Consider the following 13,196-nt stretch of genomic DNA (forward strand, 5'->3'; position numbering starts at 1 on the left):
CGCCCTCAGACGCGCTGTTGCCCACTGCGCGCGCTCCCTCTTCCCAGCCACCTGGGCGCTGCCAGGCCTCCGGGTTGACAGCTGGTTCCAAATCCGCCCAGAGAGCCAGAGGGGTCAGTGTGGGGCCCCCCAGCGGCCCCAGCCCCCATCTCTTCAGGAACCAGTCCAATGATCGTCTTCATTTAAGGTTTTCTTTTTTTGCTGGCAAGTCTTGCTTCATTTCCCCGAGCCTCAGCATTTCGTCTGTAAAATGGAGCTAGCTGATCACGGCGACTCTCTTGAAAGGTGGTGTGAGGGTTAAACTGAGAACATTTTTGAGACACTGTACCTATCCTGAAGTAGGCAAGTCCTCCTCAGCCGTCATATAGGTCCGCAAGGGGGCGTGGAGGCACCTTGTCCCGCTGCCCTGCTGCGGAGTCAACTCCCCCAGCGCGCACATTTTGGGCTGCTGAGTCCATTGGCCTGGCTGCTGCAAGAATTAGGATTTGAAGGGTCTCACCCAGGACAGTCCGTTTCCCCCCAGAACTAACCCCACCTTACCATTCCCATCTCATCCTGGACCTTCTTCTTGGATGCATGTTTGAGAATTGCACTTATGGTCTGACCGGTTCTGCAGCTGCCCTTCTTGGGGTCATAAATCAGTTTGCTAGGGAAAAAACCCTGGTTCTGCAGCGTTTGAGCCACAAGTTGCCTGCCGGTCTCTAGCCCCGGGGGAACAACGCGCACACTGGTTCCTTCTAGTTCTTGATTTGAATCTCCAGGCTCCTTATGGTTTCTAAATGCTGGGTTTCAGATTTGAAGGAGAGAAAATCTTGCAGAGATTCCTAAGGTTTGGAAATCACCCTGCTTGCAGCACTTAGATTGAGGAAGTAAATATTGAGAGTCAGAATTGGGTTTAACGTTACAAAAACTGCCCATTTCTATTCCTTGATGATTTTTTAATGCATAGCCAAATCGAAGTGAACAAAACCTTGTTTCCCTTCATCAAGAATATTTCTCCTTGAAAAATTAAAACACAGTAAAGATTTTATAATTCAATCTGAAACTACATAGTCTTTTTAAAGTCCTCAATTGGATACATATAATTTCCTTTAAAATAATAAATTGCAAAAAAATAAAGAAAAAAAAGAAAATGATAAATTGCATGGTGCCTGCCTTCATCCAATACTTACTTTGACCTTCAAAATGCAGCTTAAATGCTCCTTTCTGGAGGGTCCCCAGAACTCTTTACTCCCATCCTCCCTAGCACCCCTCCATACTACAGCAGGTAGGAGGGCCATGCTTAGCATGTTGGTAAGAAGATAGAGGATTCTCTCTCACTCAAGAGTTAGACTGGGTTTGAATTTTGCTCTGCTACTTCTTAGCCAAGAGACAGCATTTTGTTTTGATAATGATTTTAAGCCAGTGTGAGTCCTGGGTTTGCCACTTACTAGAGTGGGATCCTGGACCAGTTTCTTAACTAAGAATGATGGGTAATAATGGAACCTACCTCATAGTGCTGTTTTGGGGATTAGATAAATTAGTGCTTAGAACAGTGCCTGGTATATATGTAGTAAGCACCAGAACTGCATGAACTATTATAGCTCTGCAACTGTGGACAAGTTAATTTACTTCTTTGAAACTCTTTCCTCCTCTGAAATGCTAATGAAGATAAGTACTTCTTGGACTTGTGAGAATTTGCCCCTGGGCTCCAAGTATTAATGAACATTCAACACATGGTTGCTGGAATTAATTAGTATTATTAGTCTCTGTGTGTCACCACATGTGACTTCCAGCCGAACAAGGTCTGGCAGGGAGGACTGGGTGGTGGTGAAGATCGCAGGTATAGAAACAGGCTGCCTAGGCTCTTATTCGGCCTCTGCCTTTTACTAGTGACTTTGGGACAATGTACTTCACTTCTCCATGCCTCAATTTCCATTTCTTTTGCAAGAATTTTGTGGGGATTAAATGAGATGCTATATATAAAAGGCTTAGTAAATGTTAGCTATTTATAGTCATTGCTTTTTCAAAAATCTCACCTGAAGATATGTTTTCATTGATTTTTTTTTTTTTAGAGCAAGTGGAAGTGGGTGGAGAGAGAGAAAGAGAGAGAGAGATAAACATCAATGTGAGAGAGAAACATCCATAGGTTCCCTCCTATATGCACCCTGACTGGGCATGGAACCTCAACCTAGGTATGTGCCCTGACCTGGAATTGCCCTGCAACCTTTTGGTGTATGGGATAACATTCCAACCAACTGAGCCACCTGACCAGGCCTATAGTCATTGCTTTTTAAAATCTCATCTTAGCACTGTGCCTGGAACATAATAATTACTCAATAAATATTTGAATGACTAGTGTGTGTAATTAAATATACTACTGTAAATACAGTTAATATAATATCCAGCCCAGCCGGCATGGCTCAGTGGTTGAGCGTGGACCTATGAACCAGGAGGTCACAGTTCAGTTCCTGGTCAGGGCACATGCCTGGGTTTCAGGCTCAATCCCCAGTGTGGGGCATGCAGGAGGCAGCCGATCAATGATTCTCTGTCATCATTGATGTTTTTATCTCTCCCTCTCCCTTCCTCTCTGAAATCCAGAATTTAGGGATTTAAGTGGCCTTTGGCCCTGGCTTCTTGCCTCATAAAGGAGTGGGCATGCAGCCATCCTTGCTGTCACTGTCACACTTGGTGTTATGCCCCTGGCTGCTCTCTCACAGTCTGACTGTGGGGACTTTGTGATGTGCAGCTTTCCGACCTCTAATTGCTTCACACATACACAAATTCTTCTTTGCCTTTTTGCTTATTCATTACTTTCTGCGTCACCAAAGATGAGGTAAATGAAGATGATAAGGAAAGAGGAAACTAAGAATTGGGATTTGAAATACAACAATTGGTTTCCTCCCTGGCCAGTGTGGCTCGGTTGGAGCATCATTCTCTACAAGAGAAGGTGGTGGATTTGATTCCTAGTCAGAGCACATGCCCAATTTGTGGGTTCGATCCCTGGTCGGGCACATGTGGGAGGCAACTGATCAATGTTTTTCACATCAATGTTTCTCTTTCTCTCTCTCTGAAGTCAATAAAAAGTTGGCTTCCAGGCCCAGCTCTGTGAGTTTTATTTATTTAATATTTATGTATGTATGTACATATTATTTTTAACTACCTTTCTGAGGGAAAGTCAATTAGGCATTCCGAGTCTTAGTGCTCTTACCTGAAGAATAGGAATAATGATATCCTCCCATATAAGGTTTGTGGTATTGGATCCAATGGAATATAACATGGAAAGGAACATAGCGAAATAAATCAATACACTGATTAGTTGTTATGATTATTATAAGCTCCAGAGGTGAAATGAGGACTGTCCACACTCCTGACCCTTTGGATAGAGCAGGACATGAAATCAAGTAACAGACTTAAAAACATTTCCTGCTTCCTTTCCCAGCCTGACTGAGGGCTTCTTTTCCTAATCTCTTCATGCTTCCCCTTGTCTAAAATGCTGTCTTCCTCACCCAATGTATTTTCATGTTTTTACATCTAAAAAATGCATTTGGATACCACTTTACATTGCCAGGATGGCGATAATAAAACAAAACCAAAAACACATAATAATAAGTGTTGGCAAGGATATGGGGAAATTGGAACCCTTATACAGTGCTGGTGGAAAGGTAAAATGATGCAACCACTTTGAAAAATAGCCTGGAATTTTCTTAAAGATTAAACATGGAGTTACCACATGACCCAGCAGTTTTACTCATATATATATATATTCAAGAGAAATGAAAACGTATGTCTGCATAAAAATTTGTAAACAAATTTTCACAGCAGCATCTATATATATAAAAGCCTAAGTGATTGAATGACCGTTTGACTGGTCGCTATGATGCGCACTGACCACCAGGGGACAGATGTTCAATGCACAGGACTGGGCTCTCTCCTGTCTGGATTGGGCCTGCAGGGATGGGGCCTGTGGAGATTGGGCCTGCAGGGATCGGGCCCCTCCTGTTTGGATCGGGCCTGCAGGGATCGGGCCGAAACCAGCTATTCGAACATCCCCCGAAGGGTCCCAGATTGTGAGAGGATGCAGGCCAGGCCAAGGGACCCCACCCTGTGTACCAGGCCTCTGGTTGTACATAATAGCCAATCATATAAATAACTCAAATGTCCATCAATTGATGAATGGATAAACAATGTGTGGTATATCCACTCAATGGAATATCTTCTATACTAATAAAAGGGTAATATGCTAATTAGACCGGGAGACCTTCTGGGAGACATTCTGGATGTCCTTCTGGACAAAGTCATGGTGGCAGGGCTGAGGCAGAGACAGTTAGGGCGATCAGGCCAGGAGGGGAGGGCAGTTAGGCAGTTAGGGGGATCAGTCCGGCTGGGGAGAGAAGTTAGGGCCATCAGGCTGGCAGGGGAGCAGTTAGGAGCCAGTGGTTCCAGATTACGAGAGGGATCCCGGAGCCAGTGGCTCAGATTGAGAGAGGGATGTCCGACTGCCAGTTTAGGAATCAGGCCTAAACCGGCAGTTGGACATCCCCCGAAGGATTCCAGATTGGAGAGGGTGCAGGCTGGGCTTAGGGACACCCCCACCCACTGCACAAATTTCGTGCACCAGGCCACTAGTCCTATATAATAAAAGGGTAATATGCAAATTGTCCCCTTTACCAGGAGTTTGACCAGGGGGCGGGGCCCGCAGGCCAACTGCCCATAGCCCCTCCCCCCAGCGGGCCCTGCCCATAATCCCCCACCTGTGCATGAATTCGTGCAGGCCTCTAGATTGACAATAAAAAAAAGTGCTGATATAATGCTACAACATGGAGGCCCTTGAAAACATTATGCTAAGTGAAAGGAGTTAGACACAAAAGGACACATACCATTTATATGGAACTTTCAGATCAGGTGAATCTTTAGAGATAAAAAGTGGTTGCCTGTGGCAGTAGGAGGGTGATGGAGAGTGATTGCTGATGGGTAATAGAATTTCTTTTTGGAATGATGAAAGTGTTCTAAACTTGATTGAGGTGATGATTTACATAACTGTGGATATACTTAAAACCATCAAAATATCACATTAAATTGATGGAGTGTGTGGTATGTGAATTATATCTCAATAAAACTATTACAAAAATGCATTTGGATAACACATTAGAGTGATGAACGCTAAAATATTTAAACTTGTTAAATAACCTTTTTGCTTTCTTTTTTGATTGGCCAAAGAATGCAGTGATATTTATCATTAATGCAGTTATGCATTATTACCACACCAGAAGGGACTGACATTTTACATATATATATTTTACAGTATTATTCTTGATACAAAACAAAGAAAAGTTACCACAAATAGTCAAGAAAACCTTCTCAGAACATTCTTAATTTGAAGAGAACCATGTATAAATCCTTCGTATTAGTGGGATTTTATACTATGACTTTTCAAATCATTAGTTTTTTTGTATTTTATGTAGAAATATTTTCTCTGGAAATTTGCCCATGCAATCATAAGATTCTAATTATGACATGCTCTCAGAACATTCTTAATTTGAAGAGAACCATGTACAAATCCTTCGTATTAGTGGGATTTTATACTATGAGTTTTCAAATCATTAGTTTTTTTTTATATTTTATGTAGAAATATTTTCTCTGGATATTTGCCCATGCAATCATAAGATTCTAATTATGACATCCAAAATCCACCTCATGTTTATTCTATAAGCTAGTCTTGAAGATATTTGACAAGAAAGTGATTTATAATAGAGCAGTTAGATAAAGAAGCCCAACAATATCACTGTTCTTTTTGTGCTAATGGTAAGCATGATAATAACTATATCACTTATATGGCATTTATTACCTGCCAAGGACTCTTCTAACTGTGTATCTATCTATCTATCTATCTATCTATCTATCTATCTATCTATCTATCATCTATCTATCTTTAATTCTTCTAGCAACTTTTATTACCATCATTTTACAGATGAGAAAACTGAGGAATGGAGCATTTAAACTAACTAGCCATAGGTTATTCAGCCAGAAAGTGATAGAGCTGGGAGTCCCTGCTTATCAGCAGCATGCTAGACTGCAATTTAATGGTGTCCTCAACTAGTGATTTAAAGGGTTACAAATGTAATGGCAAGACAGATGTAAAACAGAATTATACAACTATCACATTCTACTGTGACAACTCTTGCAAACAAACAAGTAGGCAAATATTTTTTTCCATTCTGTTGGGAAAAATAGAATTTATTCCTAGAAGGGTTTATGTTTTGACAAGATAGAATGGTCACTTTACTCACTATTAGCCAGGTCTTCCTTGTCACGTGGTTTTGAAAACTTAATTGATCTATATATTCCTTCTCATTTTGTAATCATTATAATGGGAAGATAAATTGCAGTTCACTATTTTGCCAGCTGTGAAGTGGGAAAGAATATTAAGAATGTAATGAGGAATGCTTAATTAAGAGAAAATGTCTCAAGCATTTCAGTTATTGCAGAGCTATCTAGTCTAAATATGCTAACTGCCACAATCTCATCCAATCACTAGAGCTGGTTCCCTAAAAGCAATTTACTAAGCAATGAGTTTTAGCTAAGTTGTAGGAAATTGCAGTTCCTTCAGATGGTTAGATTTTTTGTTATAACAGACTGCCTTTCCAGACTCTTACAGCCATGCTAGTGCCTTTTTCATAGAAACTCATTCAATAAATGTTGAGTTGCTTTTTGGAGTTTGCTTTGCATGTGTTAATGCAGTATGCAGATAAAAGGTAAAAGCCAACTCATTGAACCAAAGACCAAGCTACAATAAAATAAATCTAAGATGCGGAATTTAGAGCATACAGAATAGAAAGAAAGAGAAACAGTTCATTTTACTGCACTTTGAACTTAGGAGCTTTAGGTTGGCATAGAGCAGTGGTTCTCAACCTTCTGGCCCTTTAAATACAGTTCCTCATGTTGTGACCCAACCATAAAATTATTTTTGTTGCTACTTCATAACTGTAATGTTGCTACTGTTATGAATCGTAATGTAAATATCTGATATGCAGGATGGTCTTAGGCGACCCCTGTGAAAGGGTTGTTCGACCGCCAAAGGGGTCGCGACCCACAGGTTGAGAACTGCTGGCATAGAGAATGTCTTAGGGGGCAGCCCCTATTGGTGACTTTTAATATGGAAGCTCAGCTCTACCACACACTGTAACTGCCTAGAAATAGCAGGAAATAGCTGGAAAGCTACTGCCCAGAGCTCTCACTGAAATCTGAGGATCCAAATGGAAGGAATACACCTTTATTCTTCTAAACAGGAGAGAATGTCTATCCTGGAGTCGGGAAATTACTGCCTGTTCAGATTAAAGCAGGGGCAGGCGGGGGTGGGGGGGCGCTTTAGAAAATGGACAGTCACTGTATTTGGAGTCAATGCAGAGAAGTCTGTGTTGAATTGCCTTTGAACTAGAGGCTTTTCCAACATACATACCCGCTCCTGTGACTATCTATTCTGCTTCACAAATTGGAACTGAGGCCAGAGAGCACAGTTCTGGCACAGAGCAAGCCCACAGTGGATTCTTGTTAGCTGGAGAGAGAGCATGTGGAAGTGCTTTGTCTCTTGCAAAAAACATCATGCAAATGGAAGACAGTAAGTGCTCAATAAATGACTGTTTCTACCCGTATGCACTTATTCTTATGTAAAGTCTTCACACTTTTCTTTATTCCTCTCATTATCTACCAAGGAGGGCAGGGCTCCATATCTGAGATCCTTGTTCCACTGTTTATCAGCCTTAACCAAACTTGGAAGCCTATGTCAGTGACTGTTTTCATGGGTTATTAGGTACTTGGAGAACAACATTGGAGACAGGGTGGGGACAGAGGTCTTAGTGGGTCAGACAGCATGCTTGCAAGCAGCTGTTCCCAGTGGCACTGCCAGAGGGGCAATAGGAGCTATTTTCATCAGGGCTGTCTGGGATGGTGCCATCCTGGAAGAGTTCAGAGAGAATACCAACTACTCAGGTCTGCAGAGTCATTTTTTTTTTGCCTGTGGATTTGAAAATATTTTTTAGGTTGGATAGGAGAAGTGAGATGAAGAGAGAAAACACACCGGGAGTGTGGGACAAGATAGTGTTTCCTATGTACAGTTTTCAGATCCTCAGCTTGTGCTAGGGTGTGGCAAGAGGGGACAAATGCCAGGGCCCCCAGCTCGGGGAAGCCCATGGCAGCTGCAGAGGAGGAGGTAGTTAGCAGCTAGTGTCATCGGGAAAGGCTCAAAGCTTGCCACTCTTAAGCCTCAGCTGCTACTTGTGGTTCTATTATTGCTGTGTGGTTTTTTTGTGTGCTTGTTTATTTGTTTTAATCCTGCTGCAAATATATTAAAGAAAGGATCATTTTTTTTTTTAATGTTAAAGAAAGATTTAGCATGTTCTTCCACAATATTAGGACCTACAGATTCTGGTTCTGATATTTGCCCAGAGATTCCAAGCCATGGCCCAACACCAATTGAGGTCTTGGCCTTATTTAGTTCATCCAGCTCTGTGGGGCTCTCCGTTGGGTGGCAAAATTACCACGTTTTACAGCTACAGAGAACTGAACCGTGTGTTTTGTGACAGATCAGGCAGGATTCAGAAGGGCCAGTTTTAGCCCAGAATGCTCACTAGCTACTCTGATCTTGATTTAAGGTAAGGGAAACAAATTAACATTCTGATGTACATTCTTTCATTAAGAAAGTCTCATTTCATGCTGTCCTAGTTTCATTAGGCTTAGGTTAGTTGCTGCATTTTTATTATCTGTGAAGTTTGGCCATTTTCTAACAACTTGTGAAATTCTGGAAGAATACACTATGAGTGGCATCTTGGCAGAAAAAGCAAGGAGAATTTGGAAGAAGGTAGTGTAGAGATATATACGCAATTATGGGCTGGTCTAAGAACAACCAATATATGAAAGGACAAATTTATAAAGCAAATATAGTAAGAAAGGATCATTTTTTTCCGTGTTAAAAAAATTTAGTATGTATTCTATTGAAAATCTTGGGTTAATTTGCTATTTAAAGTGCAATTCTCGCCCAGTCGTTGTGGCTCAGTGGATTGAGTGTCCATCCATGGACCAAGAGGTTCCTGGGAGTCCCCAGTTCGATTCTCAGTCTTCAATGGATAAATTTTAATAATGGATTAGACATAGCTAAAAAGAGAATTAGTGAATCAGAAGGTAGAACAGAAAAATATCTAGGCTGAAACATTGCTTGGGGTGGGCTTAATCCCCAGTAGGCTGTGTGTACAGCCATTGATGTTTCTATCTCTCTCTCCCTCTCTCTTCCTCTCTATCTAAGCCTTATAAAAACATATTTAAAAAAGTAATTCTATTTATAAATTTTGTACACTATTTTCAGGCACATATATTGAGTCCAGAATAGCATGAATTTCTTGAATTGTAGAAATTCTGTTTTGCTTCCCAATTCCTTTCCTCTTCCACAGGAGGAAGGAGAATGGAGTAAATTTAGATCCTGTCTTCATTGAATGTATTTCTTTTTAATTCTACTTACCCTTACTTTTTAACTTTTCCATTAACAAAAGTGACTTTCACAGAATATATTCCCTGAAAAAAAGCAAGTGTTTATTCCCTGTGGTGATATATGGCTATTTTACATTGAGGTATAAAGTGCCCCTTGTATCATCTTTAGTTAAGCAATAATAAGGTTGATGAAATATAACTCTGTCAGCCTTGGCTGGGTAGCTCAGTTGGTTAGAGCATCATTCCGATATGGCAAGGTTGTGGTTTTGATTCCCAGTGAGGGCACATACAAGAATCAACCAATGAATGCATGGCTAGGTGGAACAACAAACTCATGTTTCTCTCTCTCTAAAAAAGTATTACAATAAAATAAAACAGACCTTTACCAAAGCTCCTACTTAATGTACTACTTTCTTCTTTTTTTAAAATAAGAGTTGATTTGAGCCTAATTGACATATTCCGGGGAGGAATATCTCAAATGCTCCTCTATTTTCTTCTTGAGAACTGACATAACAAAGTTTAGATCTGAGGTGTTAAGACAATAATCTAATGCATACCCATGACTCATTTTCCTTCACATTTGTTAGATTTTTATCTTATTAATGACTGGCTTATAGAATCCAACCATCAAACATAACAATAGATATAACCTAAGTCATCATGAAAGAGGATGAATAGACCTTGGCTGCCATGATAAAGAACATTTATCCTGATGCCATATTATCAGAGCCATAAGTTATCACAAAGTATTTAAGGATATCCATATACAAGGAATAAGAGTGAACTCGTGCTTTTTCCTCCAACATTTTACTATGAAAAGTTTAAAGGATTTTATAGTGATCAGTCATCCGCCAATTAGATTCCACAATTATCATATTACCATGCTTGCTCTAGTATATAGATATCCTTATAGCCCTTCTTCTATTCACTCATCAGGTCATCTTATTATTTTTTCTTTTTTAGGGATTTGAAGTAAATTGCAGACAATAATATACTTCTAAAACCATTAACATACAGCCCAGCCAGTGTGGCTCAGTAGTTGAGTGTCAACCCCTGAACCAAGAGGTCACTGGTTCGATTCCTGGTCAGGGCACATGCCCGGGTTGCAGGCTCGATCCCCAGTGGGGGGCATGCAGGAGGCAGCTAATTTATGATGTTTCTCTCTCCTCAATGTTTCTCTCTATCCCTCTCCCTTCCTCTCTCTCTACAATCAATAAAAAAATTAAAAGCTTTAACATACAATTTACTAGTTTGTATTCACTTATTTGTTTATGGTTCTTTAAGAGATAAAACTTATGTACAATGAAATGCACCATTTGGTGAGTATTGACAAAGATATACATCTATGAAACCAAAACCCCTATCTGGATATCTTTGAATGCTTTGGGGTCAAGAAACAGAAAATCAACCTAAACAACTTGACCCCCATATTTGAAATCCAGGAGACTCATTCTTGGTAGTTCTGTTGGGTCTCTCTCTCATATAGCTCCTTTATGTATCAGCTCTTTCTTTGGTTGGCTTCATCCTTAAGCCTGTGGTGGAATAGGAACTTTAGGCCTCACATGGCCCATAATAATGTCCAGGGGAAGAGAGGGAACATTTCCACCTAGGATCTCAAACAGAATTCCTAAAATTCGTGCTTAGGTAACATGCCTGCTCATGAACCAATGAGATTATGGCTAGGGAAGTGGATGACACAAGCCAAGTAGGCATCTCCCCACAAAACACACACATTCTCTATTTCTGTCTCTACCTCTGTCTCTCAAGGGTCATTCTACAGTTCACACATTCCATTTCTACCATTTCCAGAAATTTTTTGCTTGCTCATATAATTTTCTTTTACTTTGAGAAAGGGGAAAAAAATCCATTAGTATAGGTTGTTTTGAGAAAATGAATAGTATAACATGTTATAAAATACTCCAATAAAAACAAAAAATCGTTTATTCCTCTGCAAGTGTGAAATTTTGGTGCAGGAAGTCAAAACTGTGAATCTTAAATTCTTTTTCATACAACTATACATCAACTTACTTTACAAGAATTTCTTTAAACAAACCTTATTTTAGGTGGGTGCTACCATTTTTCATTTGCTCAGCTCATAATCATGGAGTGTCTATTATATGTACAGCATTACAGTACTTGAGTGACACAAAGTGAAATAAGAGAAACTTCTTCCTCTTGAGGGGCTCAAACTATATTCTATCCAGCATGTGTACAAAGTAGAATTCATGACCTAAAACCACATTATATTAAAGACAGCCATTCTGTTTGTCAGTAAGGAAAAAACTAAAAGCTGGAGAGAAATGGTCATGTATTTTGCAAGTTGTCTTAAAGTCATGATAGCATTTATTTTTAAATGTTATGTGTTTGGAAAGAGAACACAAAAATCACATTTTTTCCTATATAGGAGAGAGAAGCGACTCTTCCAGATAGAATAACCAAATGATACGATGTACATATATTCTTACACTTTTTCTGAAACAATACTGTCTCCTTAGAACTATGATAGCCTACTTATAATTGTCATATTCCCTTGCCTTCTTTTCCTTTTCAGAACTCAGCGGAAATGTTGCAAAGCTGAAGGAAAGGTGGGATTTATGTTTTGAAGCCAAAAGGTGACTCAGCAGTGGCATGAGGGGCTCTGCCCCCCTGCATATTCCCTGCAGGGGCCTTCTCAATGCTGCATCACTAGTTCTATAATCAATCCCTGCACCCCACCTCGATGCTAGACACTGGCTTGGGTGCTGAGAACAGGAGGAGGACCTTTATTTCAAAGACTGCCTTCTGTGATTACTGGTATCTCTCCGAGTTTCAAGACCACACTTTTCACCTTCTGTGTATCAGGGACTTTACAGTCACTTTCCTAGTTCAAGATTTCCAAAATGTTAAGATAAACCATCTGCAAAATAATGAAAAGAATGTAAATTTTTAAATAGCATTTCTGGGCTTGCTCAAGGCAAGAGTCCTTTGTTCACTTCTATTTGTCCAGAGGCAACATTGATTTCATAAAGGTATGGGTACCTCAAAGGAGTGGGTGCCAAGGTGGGGAAGGGCAAATATATTACATGTATCTCATGTCTCATATATCCTTATATAACATTTTATTTTAAAATTTACAAAGTATATACAATATAGTTCAATAAATTCATATGTTCATAATTCAATAAATATAAACATTGAGAGACATTGAAAAGAAATTATTGAAAATCTACAGCTGGGGAGTGTTGAAGGTGCTGTCAGGCATTATAGCTAAGAAGGATACTTAGAAAAGGAGGCTATGCTTCTAGAATAATGGAAGATGGCTGCCTCAGAAACCCCAGCAGGACAAGAGGGCTCAATGACAAAAGTGGGACACAGGCCATATACCCAGGATAACAACTGTGAATCCATGAGGTGACAAACAGCCTACAGTGTGGGAAACTGGTCAGAAGTGGGCCCTCCAGTGCTGGGTTGCTACTCCTCTCTAATGAGCTTGCGGTTCAATACAGAGATCTTCTCATAACTTGTAGAGACACTGGGGACAACAGAGTTAGAGATGATAATCATTGCAGAGGAGGGTGATCAAGGCATATATTTTTTTCTTCTTTTTCTTTTTTAAAATTGTTTTATTGCTTAAAGTATTACAAAGAGTATTACATATGTCTCCTTTTTCCCCCGCCCTTGACAATCCGCTGGCCTCCCCTACCCCCCAGTGTCTTATGTCCATTGGTTATGCATATATGCATGCATACAAGTCCTTC

The 13,196-nt window shown here is 40.1% G+C and overlaps 1 long non-coding RNA gene across 1 annotated transcript; it reads left to right on the forward strand.

Moving 5' to 3' along the window:
• Window positions 1-8,538: 8,538 nt before the first annotated feature.
• Window positions 8,539-12,394, forward strand: LOC106724695. Its single transcript, XR_001360535.1, has 2 exons — window positions 8,539-8,630; window positions 12,011-12,394. It is a non-coding gene; the product is annotated as an uncharacterized LOC106724695 (long non-coding RNA).
• Window positions 12,395-13,196: the final 802 nt, after the last annotated feature.

The sequence above is a fragment of the Myotis brandtii genome, unplaced genomic scaffold (assembly GCF_000412655.1).
Source record: "Myotis brandtii unplaced genomic scaffold, ASM41265v1 scaffold931, whole genome shotgun sequence".
In the NCBI taxonomy this organism is placed as follows: Eukaryota; Metazoa; Chordata; class Mammalia; order Chiroptera; family Vespertilionidae; genus Myotis; species Myotis brandtii.